General features: G+C 40.3%; 1 long non-coding RNA gene across 1 annotated transcript; it reads right to left on the minus strand.

The window, feature by feature from the left end:
- Positions 1–3,123: 3,123 nt before the first annotated feature.
- On the minus strand, positions 3,124–7,689 carry LOC115125063 (uncharacterized). Its single transcript, XR_010461838.1, has 3 exons — positions 7,550–7,689; positions 6,547–6,628; positions 3,124–5,420 (listed from the first exon to the last, which is right to left on the minus strand). It is a non-coding gene; the product is annotated as an uncharacterized LOC115125063 (long non-coding RNA).
- Between the last annotated feature and the right edge of the window lie 7,401 nt (positions 7,690–15,090).

Consider the following 15,090-nt stretch of genomic DNA (forward strand, 5'->3'; position numbering starts at 1 on the left):
ACTGTGGTGCTGGGTAAGGCTCTGGAACTGTCTCGTATGTAGCGTTCGTGACATGTCGGAACTAGAAAACTCTGAATTTTTCCAACTTGGTAACTCCTTGTAGAAAGATGATACCCCAGTTTCCCAGTTTAGAAAAGTATCAGAATCAACCAATAGGAAGCTCTACACCACTAACATATGTTTAATTGTTTATCTCAGAGGATCAGAGTTTTCCGACGTGTCATGAATGCTGCATTATAGTGTTGCAAAACTTTTCACAACTCTCAATGTGAGTTCCCTCCTCCCTGTTTTTCACCTGCCGAATCTTTCAACTGGGATTTCTGAAAAACCTGGGAACTTTGCCAAAGCCGCCGGAAGTAGGGGTGCTGAGGACACTGCAGTATATAGTATTTTTTTTCTGCAAAAGTAGTGCACTGGGCATTTATCAGTATTAACGGACCGGTATAGACGTCTGTAGTGTGGGCAAAACATTTGTTTTTCAGCATCTCAGAACAGTATCTTGCAGGATTCAATAGTTGTAATTGAAAGAGTCGTTCCCCTCTCCCTCTGTGATTGACTAGTCCTGGGCCTTGACCAGCCCTGGGCCTTGACCAGTTCCGGGGCTTGACTAGTCCCAGGGCTTGACTAGTCCTGGGCCTTGACCAGCCCTGGGCCTTGACTAGTCCCAGGGCTTGACTAGTCCTGGGCCTTGACCAGTCCCGGGGCTTGACTAGTCCTGGGCCGTGACTAGTCCTGGGCCGTGACTAGTCCTGGGCCTTGACTAGTCCTGGGCCTTGACCAGTCCTGCATTAGCTGACCAATATATTGAGGTCTTCAGCCCGGGCAATTTTTTTTCTCTCCTGCATAGTCCAAAATAAATAAATATCACACCCCCAAACCCTTTCCAGGGGCTGTGAACTTTGCAACCCTAGTATTTTACCAATGAGTCCCTGAACAATATGGCTATCATCTGGCCAATATACTGTAGCGTTGCTATTGCGCGATTCTAATTCTGTGGTCCTAACACAATGCTGTGCTGTAGGTGTGTTCTAGTGTTCCTAATGACATTGCTATAATTCTGACGTTCTAACACAATGCTGTGCTGTAGGTGTGTTCTAGTGATCCTAATGACATTGCTATAATTCTGACGTTCTAACACAATGCTGTGCTGTAGGTGTGTTCTATTGTTCCTATGACGTTCTAACACAATGCTGTGCTGTAGGTGTGTTCTAGTGATCCTAATGACATTGCTATAATTCTGACGTTCTAACACAATGCTGTGCTGTAGGTGTGTTCTAGTGTTCCTATGACGTTCTAACACAATGCTGTGCTGTAGGTATGTTCTAGTGATCCTATGACGTTCTAACACAATGCTGTGCTGTAGGTGTGTTCTAGTGTTCCTATGACGTTCTAACACAGCGCTGTGTTGTCTCCTAGGTGAAGCACTGGACTGTCTGCGCTGTGTGCCAACGAAGGCAGGAAGAGACTGTGAGGTGACAGTAGAAACCTGTCCCCCAGAGAAGGACGGATGTGCAGCCGCCAGGTTCCTCAGAGCACCATGTAAGTAATGTTACTGACCGGGTTCAAGACCTGGGTCTTCAGACTATGTTAGCCCGCTGAGCTAAACACTAATGATTGATGTTGTGCTGATGCTAGATTTCTTGAAGAACAGCATTGGATGTCACACAAAGTTCTGTGCCAGTATTCACAAGTTCTCAGAGGGATGCAGATTTATATCATAATGAATAAGACAATCAGCACTCCTGCTCTAAGACGCTTTGTGGAACCTGCAACAACCAAAACATGATATACGTATATACATATAATGCTGGTCTGGCCTGTTTCATTCTCAGAGGAGATGCAGGCCCTGGTTTGAATGATCAAGAATAGAAGGTTTTTAATACAGATGATTTAGTCGACGTTAACACCTATCACATAGTAACTTAACACTGTTCTGTATTTTCTCTCTCAGTTGGCCATTTCCAGAGATGCATGGACATGTCGGGCTGTAAGCAGTTCCAAACCAACGCTTACATCAACATGAAGTGCTGTGGCACTGACAAGTGCAACACATTCTAGAATCTATATACTGGTTAACGTTCTAGAATCTATATACTGGTTCACATTCTAGAATCTATATATACTGGTTCACGTTCTAGAATCTATATACTGGTTCACGTTCTAGAATCTATATACTGGTTCACGTTCTAGAATCTATAAAGTGGTTCACATTCTAGAATCTATATACTGGTTCACATTCTAGAATCTATATACTGGTTCACATTCTAGAATCTATATACTGGTTCACATTCTAGAATCTATATACTGGTTCACATTCTAGACCAGGGGTATTCAAATCCTTCCATGGAGGTCTGGAGTACTGCTGGTTTTCTGTTCTACCTGATAATTAATTGTTCCCACCTGGTGTCTAAATCAGTCACTGATTAGAAATGGAATAAATAAAAACAGAGGAACTGGCTTTGATTTTGGAGTTAAGGGTTCTATCTAGACCAATATTTATCTACTTTATAACATCCTGATTCAGTTCATTGAAGAGAGGAGGTAGAGCATCCACCAGGCAAACCATCACAACATCAACCATCACAACATAAACCATCACATCAACCATCACAACATCAACCATCACAACATCAACCATCACAACATAAAAAATCACAACATCAACCATCACAACATCAACCATCACAACATAAAACATCACATCAACCATCACAACATCAACCACTCAAATATGCCTGATATTTACAAACAAACGTGAATAATTATTCGACTTAAAATAAACCAAAACCTTGAAATCCTTTGTAGTTAAAATCTTTTTTTCAAAATGATTGAATCTGAGCAAAGTGTATCAATCATCGTCGCAGGAATTATACAACAAACACTCTGAAAAGAATCCATTTTTGCTTTAATGATTACAATCAAAAAACACTTTTGTACAACGTTAGAAAATACAATGCAGATATTTTGTCTGGCGACAAAAACAGCTATTGGGAGAAAGAGCTAGAGGGATAAGAGGGACAGATGAACAGCTATGGGGGGGGACATCTGAAAATGACAACGATGTGGGAAAATGCAGTATATAGAAAGAGCTAGAGGGATAAGAGGGACAGATGAACAGCTATGGGGGGGGGGACATCTGACTGACAACGATGTGGGAAAATGCAGTAGATATAGAAAGAGCTAGAGGGATAAGAGGGACAGATGAACAGCTATGGGGGGACATCTGACTGACAACGATGTGGGAAAATGCAGTAGATATAGAAAGAGCTAGAGGGATAAGAGGGACAGATGAACAGCTATGGGGGGGGGGACATCTGACTGACAACGATGTGGGAAAATGCAGTAGATATAGAAAGAGCTAGAGGGATAAGAGGGACAGATGAACAGCTATGGGGGGGGGGACATCTGACTGACAACGATGTGGGAAAATGCAGTAGATATAGAAAGAGCTAGAGGGATAAGAGGGACAGATGAACAGCTATGGGGGGGGGACATCTGACTGACAACGATGTGGGAAAATGCAGTAGATATAGAAAGAGCTAGAGGGATAAGAGGGACAGATGAACAGCTATGGGGGGGGGGACATCTGACTGACAACGATGTGGGAAAATGCAGTAGATATAGAAAGAGCTAGAGGGATAAGAGGGACAGATGAACAGCTATGGGGGGGGGGACATCTGACTGACAACGATGTGGGAAAATGCAGTAGATATAGAAAGAGCTAGAGGGATAAGAGGGACAGATGAACAGCTACTAATGCATCAGAAATGACCAAAGAACAAATCTTAACTTACACATAAATTGAATGTTCACTTATTCATGCATTGATGTCAATGGGAGACGAGATGAATATTTGACTTAAGGAAGTTAGGATTCTCCCTGAAGTTTACTGGAAGATTTCCTATAAAAGTTTTAGTGATGTACGGATTGACAATGACAACAATGACAGAGCCCAGCTAGCACACGACGTTCTGAGGACGTTTCTTAGTGCTTGGTGAGAGTGCGGTTGTCCTATGGTTATTTTGCATTCAACCTTCTCACAACGTTCTGGGAACGGTGCAGGGTAGTTTGATTGGCTTTGGAACATTCTCAGCACAATTATCTAACTTTCGAAAATGACATTTTCTTGGTATTTCATTACTTTAACAGAACGTTTCCTAAAATGTCAAACATGGTTAAATTTCATTTCAATTTTGGTAATGATCTAGAAACGTTCTACAACTGGTTTGACATTTTAAAGTAGTTCAGTGAACGTTAAGAAACAACGTTCTTCTGTGGGAATTTCAGTACTACAGCATAACGTTTCCGACAGGTTTCCTCGTGGATTTGATTTAAAGTCATGTTTTCAAATTGTTCCAAAAGTTCCATAAAAACCACAGAAAACATTCTCTCAACGTTACTAAAGTTCTTTAAAAACATACATTCCGTTCTCTGCATCAACACAACTCTCTCACCTGTATCTTGTTAAGCGTGGTCAGGTGTGTTGGCCACGCCCACTAATTAACCACACCTGATCCTAATGAGTGTTTGTTTCCTTTGAAACAATACACTAAAATGAACAGCTTAGTATGCGTAAAAACCACCATGGCATGCTAGCTCCACCCTGGTGACACAGTGGACTAATGCCATGGAAAAGAGAAAAGAACATAAAACAATCATTGTTTAAATAAAAAAAAAAAAAAAACACAATTCAATAGAAGGGAATGTTCGGTCTTCATAGCATCTCTAATATGAGGAGGTTGAACATCTCTGATCTTCCATAGTCACCCGTCCACCATCAAGCCAGAATGGACACCTGTGCAGCCCCATGTGAGAAGCCAGACATAGTTTCTGATACGTCTTTATGAGAAACAGTAGTCTGATCTACCATCCTGACCGCTGTACTTTTGCAAGATCAGGATGGTCAAACAAGGTTACAGAAACAGACCCTAAACCCCACCCCCTGGATGCTAGGGGCTAAGAGAAGTGACTGGGGGGGGGGTAAGGGTGTAGGGTCTAGGGGTTATTTCTGGACGTGGCTCTCAGTTTCGCATCAGGGCTGAGCACAGAAGAGACGAGAAGTGGATTGTGGGAAATGTACAGTATGACAGCCACTCACCCTTTCATGACAAACAGAAATACTGAAAAATAAACTGTTGGTGAGTTGACAGTTGGAAAACAGTTGGAAGACAGTTGGAAGACTGTTGAAGACAGTTGAAAGACAGTTGAAAGACAGTTGAAAGACAGTTGGAAGAGTTGGAAGAGTAGTAGTGTACTGGCAGGAAGCCTTCAAGTAACTGGATATCCCAGTGTAGTGTTCGGTTCTCTGTTCTGATTGATCAGCAGCTCTACATCAAGGAGCAGGAATTCTTCCCTGGTTGGACGCCGCCTTCCAGCTTCTCCGCCTCCAGGATCATCCGCTTGAACACCTCCACCGCCGTCTGACACACACACACACACACACAAAGGTTAGAATATAACACCTCCACTGCCGTCTGAGGAAGCAGAAACCAGAATAAGAGTAGAATACAGTAGAACCCAGTAGAATAGAACAGACTACAGTAGAACAGACTACAGTAGAATAGAACAGACTACGGTAGAATAGAACAGACTACAGTAGAACAGACTACAGTAGAAGAGAACAGACTACAGTAGAAGAGAACAGACTACAGTAGAATAGAACAGACTACAGTAGAATAGAACAGACTGCAGTAGAATAGAACAGACTACAGTAGAACAGACTACAGTAGAACAGACTACAGTAGAACAGACTACAGTAGAACAGAACAGACTACAGTAGAACAGAATACAGTAGAATAGAACAGACTACAGTAGAAGAGAACAGACTGCAGTAGAATAGAACAGACTACAGTAGAATAGAACATACTACAGTAGAATAGAACAGACTGCAGTAGAATAGAACAGACTACAGTAGAACAGACTACAGTAGAATAGAACAGACTACAGTAGAACAGACTACAGTAGAACAGACTACAGTAGAATAGAACAGACTACAGTAGAACAGACTACAGTAGAATAGAACAGACTACAGTAGAACAGACTACAGTAGAACAGACTACAGTAGAATAGAACAGACTACAGTAGAACAGACTACAGTAGAATAGAACAGACTACGGTAGAATAGAACAGACTACAGTAGAACCCCCTGCTGTAGAGTACAGAGTACTGCAACTACAGGCCTGTAGACCTCCAAGCTCAGTGCCTATAGCACTGTGTGTTCAATCCCGGTCCTAGGGACCCAAATATGTGCATATTTTTTAGTATTTTTGTCTAGTACTACACACCTGATTCCACTAATCAAAGGTTTGATGATGAGTTGATTAGTGCTAGGGATTTTGGTCCATGGCAGGGCTGTTCAATGTCGGTCATGTAGGACTCAAAACACGTCTTCAGGTTTTCATTCTCTCCTTCCAAATCAAAGGACAAATTCAGACCTGGGACACCAGGTGATTAACTACCAGGTAGAAAACAAGTACCAGAAGTGGTTTTTTTGTGTGCCTCCAGGCCCTGTTCTATTGGATGCACATGTGTTCTAGGGGTTTTCACCTGGTTCTCTTTAGCTGAGGATTCCATGAAGGCAGCGTTCCATGATTCTGCTAGTGACTTCCCTTCCTCACAGCTGATCACCCTGGAATACACAAGAGACATCACACCAATCAGATACCACACACACACACCACAGGTTAGGGGGCTGGAGTCTCTGTATGACATCACTCCAAACCCGACAGCGACAGAATGCTTTAAGGGAAAGGGGAAGTGGGATACCTGGTCAGTTGTACAACTGAATGCAGTCAACCCGAAATGTGTCTTCCGCATTTAACCCAACCCCTCTGAATAAGAGAGCTGTTAAATGTGTGTGTGAGCGTGAGTGTGTGTGTGAGCGTGAGTGTGTGTGTGAGTGTGAGTGTGTGTGAGTGTGTGTGTGAGCGTGAGTGTGTGTGTGAGCGTGAGTGTGTGTGTGAGCGTGAGTGTGAGCGTGAGTGTGTGTGTGAGCGTGAGTGTGTGTGTGAGCGTGAGTGTGAGCGTGAGTGTGTGTGAGCGTGAGTGTGTGTGAGCGTGAGTGTGTGTGCGTGAGTGTGAGCGTGAGTGTGTGTGAGCGTGAGTGTGTGTGTGAGCGTGAGTGTGTGTGTGAGTGTGTGTGAGCGTGAGTCTGTGTGTGTGTGAGCGTGAGTCTGTGTGAGCGTGTGTGTGTAAGCGTGAGTGTGTGTGTGTGTAAGCGTGAGTGTGTGTGTGTGAGTGTGTAAGCGTGAGTGTGTGTCTGTGTGAGCGTGTGTGTGTGTGTGAGCGTGAGTGTGTGTGTGAGCGTAAGTGAGTGTGAGCGTGAGTCTGTGTGTGTGCGTGAGTCTGTGTGTGAGCGTGAGTCTGTGTGTGTGCGTGAGTCTGTGTGTGAGCGTGAGTCTGTGTGTGTGCGTGAGTCTGTGTGTGTGCGTGAGTCTGTGTGTGTGCGTGAGTCTGTGTGTGTGCGTGAGTCTGTGTGTGTGCGTGAGTCTGTGAGCGTGAGTGTGTGTGTGTGAGTGACAGTATCTACGTATGTAAGTAAGGAACATACCTTTCCATGTGCAGGTCGTTCTTATTTCCCACCAACATAATAGGAACTCTGTATCAAAGACAAAACCACATGTTGTACCCCATGTATCAAAGACAAAACCACATGTTGTATCCCATGTATCAAAGACAAAACCACATGTTGTATCCCATGTATCAAAGACAAAACCACATGTTGTATCCCATGTATCAAAGACAAAACCACATGTTGTATCCCATGTATCAAAGACAAAACCACATGTTGTATCCCATGTATCAAAGACAAAACCACATGTTGTATCCCATGTAACAAAGACAAAACCACATGTTGTATCCCATGTAACAAAGACAAAACCGCATTTTGTATCCCATGTATCAAAGACAAAACCACGTTGTATCCCATGTAACAAAGACAAAACCGCATGTTGTATCCCATGTATCAAAGACAAAACCACGTTGTATCCCATGTATCAAAGACAAAACCACATGTTGTATCCCATGTAACAAAGACAAAACCACACGTTGTATCCCATGTATCAAAGACAAAACCACATGCTGTATCCCATGTATCAAAGACAAAACCACATGTTGTATCCCATGTATCAAAGACAAAACCACATGTTGTATCCCATGTAACAAAGACAAAACCACATGTTGTATCCCATGTATCAAAGACAAAACCACATGTTGTATCCCATGTATCAAAGACAAAACCACATGTTGTATCCCATGTATCAAAGACAAAACCACATGTTGTATCCCATGTATCAAAGACAAAACCACATGTTGTATCCCATGTATCAAAGACAAAACCACATGTTGTATCCCATATATCAAAGACAAAACCACATGCTGCATCAAAGACAAAACCACATGCTGCATCCAAAACCACTGTAATCAAAGACAAAACCGCATGTTGTATCCCATGTATCAAAGACAAAACCACATGCTGTATCCCATGTATCAAAGACAAAACCGCATGTTGTATCCCATGTATCAAAGACAAAACCACATGTTGTATCCCATGTATCAAAGACAAAACCACATGTTGTATCCCATGTATCAAAGACAAAACCGCATGTTGTATCCCATGTATCAAAGACAAAACCACATGTTGTATCCCATGTATCAAAGACAAAACCACATGTTGTATCCCATGTATCAAAGACAAAACCACATGTTGTATCCCATGTATCAAAGACAAAACCACATGTTGTATCCCATGTATCAAAGACAAAACCACATGTTGTATCCCATGTATCAAAGACAAAACCACATGTTGTATCCCATGTATCAAAGACAAAACCACATGCAGTATCCCATGAATCAAAGACAAAACCACATGTTGTATCCCATGTATCAAAGACAAAACCACATGTTGTATCCCATGTATCAAAGACAAAACCGCATGTTGTATCCCATGTATCAAAGACAAAACCACATGTTGTACCCCATGTATCAAAGACAAAACCACATGTTGTATCCCATGTATCAAAGACAAAACCACATGTTGTATCCCATATATCAAAGACAAAACCACATGTTGTATCCCATGTAACAAAGACAAAACCACATGTTGTATCCCATGTATCAAAGACAAAACCACATGTTGTATCCCATGTATCAAAGACAAAACCACATGTTGTATCCCATATATCAAAGACAAAACCACATGCTGCATCAAAGACAAAACCACATGCTGCATCAAAGACAAAACCACTTGCTGCATCAAAGACAAAAACGCATGTTGTATCCCATGTATCAAAGACAAAACCACATGTTGTATCCCATATATCAAAGACAAAACCACATGTTGTATCCCATATATCAAAGACAAAACCAAACCACATTTTGTTATCCCATTATCAGACAAAACCACAAATGTTGTATCCCATGTATCAAAGACAAAACCACATGTTGTATCCCATGTATCAAAGACAAAACCACATGTTGTATCCCATGTATCAAAGACAAAACCACATGTTGTATCCCATGTATCAAAGACAAAACCACGTTGTATCCCAGGTATCAAAGACAAAACCACATGTTGTATCCCATGTAACAAAGACAAAACCACACGTTGTATCCCATGTATCAAAGACAAAACCACATGCTGTATCCCATGTATCAAAGACAAAACCACATGTTGTATCCCATGTATCAAAGACAAAACCACATGTTGTATCCCATGTAACAAAGACAAAACCACATGTTGTATCCCATGTATCAAAGACAAAACCGCATGTTGTATCCCATGTATCAAAGACAAAACCACATGTTGTATCCCATGTATCAAAGACAAAACCACACGTTGTATCCCATGTAACAAAGACAAAACCGCATGTTGTATCCCATGTATCAAAGACAAAACCACATGTTGTATCCCATGTATCAAAGACAAAACCACATGTTGTATCCCATGTATCAAAGACAAAACCACATGTTGTATCCCATGTAACAAAGACAAAACCACATGTTGTATCCCATGTATCAAAGACAAAACCACATGTTGTATCCCATGTATCAAAGACAAAACCACATGTTGTATCCCATGTATCAAAGACAAAACCACATGTTGTATCCCATGTATCAAAGACAAAACCACATGTTGTATCCCATGTATCAAAGACAAAACCACATGTTGTATCCCATGTATCAAAGACAAAACCACATGTTGTATCCCATGTATCAAAGACAAAACCACATGTTGTATCCCATGTATCAAAGACAAAACCACATGTTGTATCCCATATATCAAAGACAAAACCACATGCTGCATCAAAGACAAAACCACATGCTGCATCAAAGACAAAACCACTTGCTGCATCAAAGACAAAACCGCATGTTGTATCCCATGTATCAAAGACAAAACCACATGTTGTATCCCATGTATCAAAGACAAAACCACATGTTGTATCCCATATATCAAAGACAAAACCACATGTTGTATCCATTTACATTTATCAAAGACAAAACCAGAGCATGTTGTATCCCATGTATCAAAGACAAAACCACATGTTGTATCCCATGTATCAAAGACAAAACCACATGTTGTATCCCATGTATCAAAGACAAAACCACATGTTGTATCCCATGTATCAAAGACAAAACCACATGTTGTATCCCATGTAACAAAGACAAAACCACATGTTGTATCCCATGTATCAAAGACAAAACCACATGCTGTATCCCATGTATCAAAGACAAAACCACATGTTGTATCCCATGTATCAAAGACAAAACCGCATGTTGTATCCCATGTATCAAAGACAAAACCACATGTTGTATCCCATGTATCAAAGACAAAACCGCATGTTGTATCCCATGTATCCAGAACAAAACCACATGTTGTATCCCATGTATCAAAGACAAAACCACATGTTGTATCCCATGTATCAAAGACAAAACCACATGTTGTATCCCATGTATCAAAGACAAAACCACATGTTGTATCCCATGTATCAAAGACAAAACCACATGTTGTATCCCATGTATCAAAGACAAAACCACATGTTGTATCCCATGTATCAAAGACAAAACCACATGTTATATCCCATGTATCAAAGACAAAACCGCATGTTGTATCCCATGTATCCAGAACAAAACCACATGCTGTACCCCATGTATCAAAGACAAAACCACATGTTGTATCCCATATATCAAAGACAAAACCACATGTTATATCCCATGTATCAAAGACAAAACCACATGTTGTATCCCATGTAACAAAGACAAAACCACATGTTGTATCCCATGTATCAAAGACAAAACCGCATGTTGTATCCCATGTATCAAAGACAAAACCACATGTTGTATCCCATGTATCAAAGACAAAACCACACGTTGTATCCCATGTAACAAAGACAAAACCGCATGTTGTATCCCATGTATCAAAGACAAAACCACACGTTGTATCCCATGTATCAAAGACAAAACCACATGTTGTATCCCATGTATCAAAGACAAAACCACACGTTGTATCCCATGTATCAAAGACAAAACCACATGTTGTATCCCATGTATCAAAGACAAAACCACACGTTGTATCCCATGTATCAAAGACAAAACCACATGTTGTATCCCATGTATCAAAGACAAAACCACATGTTGTATCCCATGTATCAAAGACAAACCACATGTTGTATCCCATGTATCAAAGACAAAACCACATGTTGTATCCCATGTATCAAAGACAAAACCACATGTTGTATCCCATATATCAAAGACAAAACCACATGCTGCATCAAAGACAAAACCACATGCTGCATCAAAGACAAAACCACTTGCTGCATCAAAGACAAAACCGCATGTTGTATCCCATGTATCAAAGACAAAACCACATGCTGTATCCCATGTATCAAAGACAAAACCGCATGTTGTATCCCATGTATCAAAGACAAAACCACATGTTGTATCCCATGTATCAAAGACAAAACCACATGTTGTATCCCATGTATCAAAGACAAAACCGCATGTTGTATCCCATGTATCCAGAACAAAACCACATGTTGTATCCCATGTATCAAAGACAAAACCACATGTTGTATCCCATGTATCAAAGACAAAACCACATGTTGTATCCCATGTATCAAAGACAAAACCACATGTTGTATCCCATGTATCAAAGACAAAACCACATGTTGTATCCCATGTATCAAAGACAAAACCACATGTTGTATCCCATGTATCAAAGACAAAACCACATGCAGTATCCCATGAATCAAAGACAAAACCACATGTTGTATCCCATGTATCAAAGACAAAACCACATGTTGTATCCCATGTATCAAAGACAAAACCGCATGTTGTATCCCATGTATCCAGAACAAAACCACATGCTGTACCCCATGTATCAAAGACAAAACCACATGTTGTATCCCATGTATCAAAGACAAAACCACATGTTGTATCCCATATATCAAAGACAAAACCACATGTTGTATCCCATGTAACAAAGACAAAACCACATGTTGTATCCCATGTATCAAAGACAAAACCACATGTTGTATCCCATGTATCAAAGACAAAACCACATGTTGTATCCCATGTATCAAAGACAAAACCACATGTTCAAAGACAAAACCATGCTATCAAAGACAAAACCACTGTTGTATCCCATGTATCAAAGACAAAACCACATGTTGTATCCCATGTATCAAAGACAAAACCACATGTTGTATCCCATGTATCAAAGACAAAACCACATGTTGTATCCCATGTATCAAAGACAAAACCACATTACATTTACATTTACATTTGTATTTAGCAGACCCTGTATCAAAGACAAAAAATGTTGTATCCCATGTATCAAAGACAAAACCACATGTTGTATCCCATGTATCAAAGACAAAACCACATGTTGTATCCCATGTATCAAAGACAAAACCACATGTTGTATCCCATGTATCAAAGACAAAACCACATGTTATATCCCATGTATCAAAGACAAAACCACATGTTGTATCCCATGTATCAAAGACAAAACCACATGTTGTATCCCATGTATCAAAGACAAAACCACATGTTGTATCCCATGTATCAAAGACAAAACCACATGTTGTATCCCATGTATCAAAGACAAAACCACATGTTGTATCCCATGTAACAAAGACAAAACCACATGTTGTATCCCATGTATCAAAGACAAAACCACATGTTGTATCCCATGTATCAAAGACAAAACCACATGTTGTATCCCATGTATCAAAGACAAAACCACATGTTGTATCCCATGTATCAAAGACAAAACCACATGTTGTATCCCATGTATCAAAGACAAAACCACATGTTGTATCCCATGTATCAAAGACAAAACCACATGTTGTATCCCATGTATCAAAGACAAAACCACATGTTGTATCCCATGTATCAAAGACAAAACCACATGTTGTATCCCATGTATCAAAGACAAAACCACATGTTGTATCCCATGTATCAAAGACAAAACCACATGTTGTATCCCATATATCAAAGACAAAACCACATGCTGCATCAAAGACAAAACCACATGCTGCATCAAAGACAAAACCACTTGCTGCATCAAAGACAAAACCGCATGTTGTATCCCATGTATCAAAGACAAAACCACATGCTGTATCCCATGTATCAAAGACAAAACCGCATGTTGTATCCCATGTATCAAAGACAAAACCACATGTTGTATCCCATGTATCAAAGACAAAACCACATGTTGTATCCCATGTATCAAAGACAAAACCGCATGTTGTATCCCATGTATCCAGAACAAAACCACATGTTGTATCCCATGTATCAAAGACAAAACCACATGTTGTATCCCATGTATCAAAGACAAAACCACATGTTGTATCCCATGTATCAAAGACAAAACCACATGTTGTATCCCATGTATCAAAGACAAAACCACATGTTGTATCCCATGTATCAAAGACAAAACCACATGTTGTATCCCATGTATCAAAGACAAAACCACATGCAGTATCCCATGAATCAAAGACAAAACCACATGTTGTATCCCATGTATCAAAGACAAAACCACATGTTGTATCCCATGTATCAAAGACAAAACCGCATGTTGTATCCCATGTATCCAGAACAAAACCACATGCTGTACCCCATGTATCAAAGACAAAACCACATGTTGTATCCCATGTATCAAAGACAAAACCACATGTTGTATCCCATATATCAAAGACAAAACCACATGTTGTATCCCATGTAACAAAGACAAAACCACATGTTGTATCCCATGTATCAAAGACAAAACCACATGTTGTATCCCATGTATCAAAGACAAAACCACATGTTGTATCCCATGTATCAAAGACAAAACCACATGTTGTATCCCATATATCAAAGACAAAACCACATGCTGCATCAAAGACAAAACCACTTGCTGCATCAAAGACAAAAACGCATGTTGTATCCCATGTATCAAAGACAAAACCACATGTTGTATCCCATATATCAAAGACAAAACCACATGTTGTATCCCATATATCAAAGACAAAACCACATTACATTTACATTTACATTTAAGTCATTTAGCAGACGCTCTTATCCAGAGCGACTTACAAATGTTGTATCCCATGTATCAAAGACAAAACCACATGTTGTATCCCATGTATCAAAGACAAAACCACATGTTGTATCCCATGTATCAAAGACAAAACCACATGTTGTATCCCATGTATCAAAGACAAAACCACATGTTGTATCCCATGTAACAAAGACAAAACCACATGTTGTATCCCATGTATCAAAGACAAAACCACATGCTGTATCCCATGTATCAAAGACAAAACCGCATGTTGTATCCCATGTATCAAAGACAAAACCGCATGTTGTATCCCATGTATCAAAGACAAAACCACATGTTGTATCCCATGTATCAAAGACAAAACCGCATGTTGTATCCCATGTATCCAGAACAAAACCACATGTTGTATCCCATGTATCAAAGACAAAACCACATGTTGTATCCCATGTATCAAAGACAAAACCACATGTTGTATCCCATGTATCAAAGACAAAACCACATGTTGTATCCCATGTATCAAAGACAAAACCACATGTTGTATCCCATGT

This window comes from Oncorhynchus nerka, linkage group LG9b (genome assembly GCF_034236695.1).
Source record: "Oncorhynchus nerka isolate Pitt River linkage group LG9b, Oner_Uvic_2.0, whole genome shotgun sequence".
Classification (NCBI taxonomy): domain Eukaryota; kingdom Metazoa; phylum Chordata; class Actinopteri; order Salmoniformes; family Salmonidae; genus Oncorhynchus; species Oncorhynchus nerka.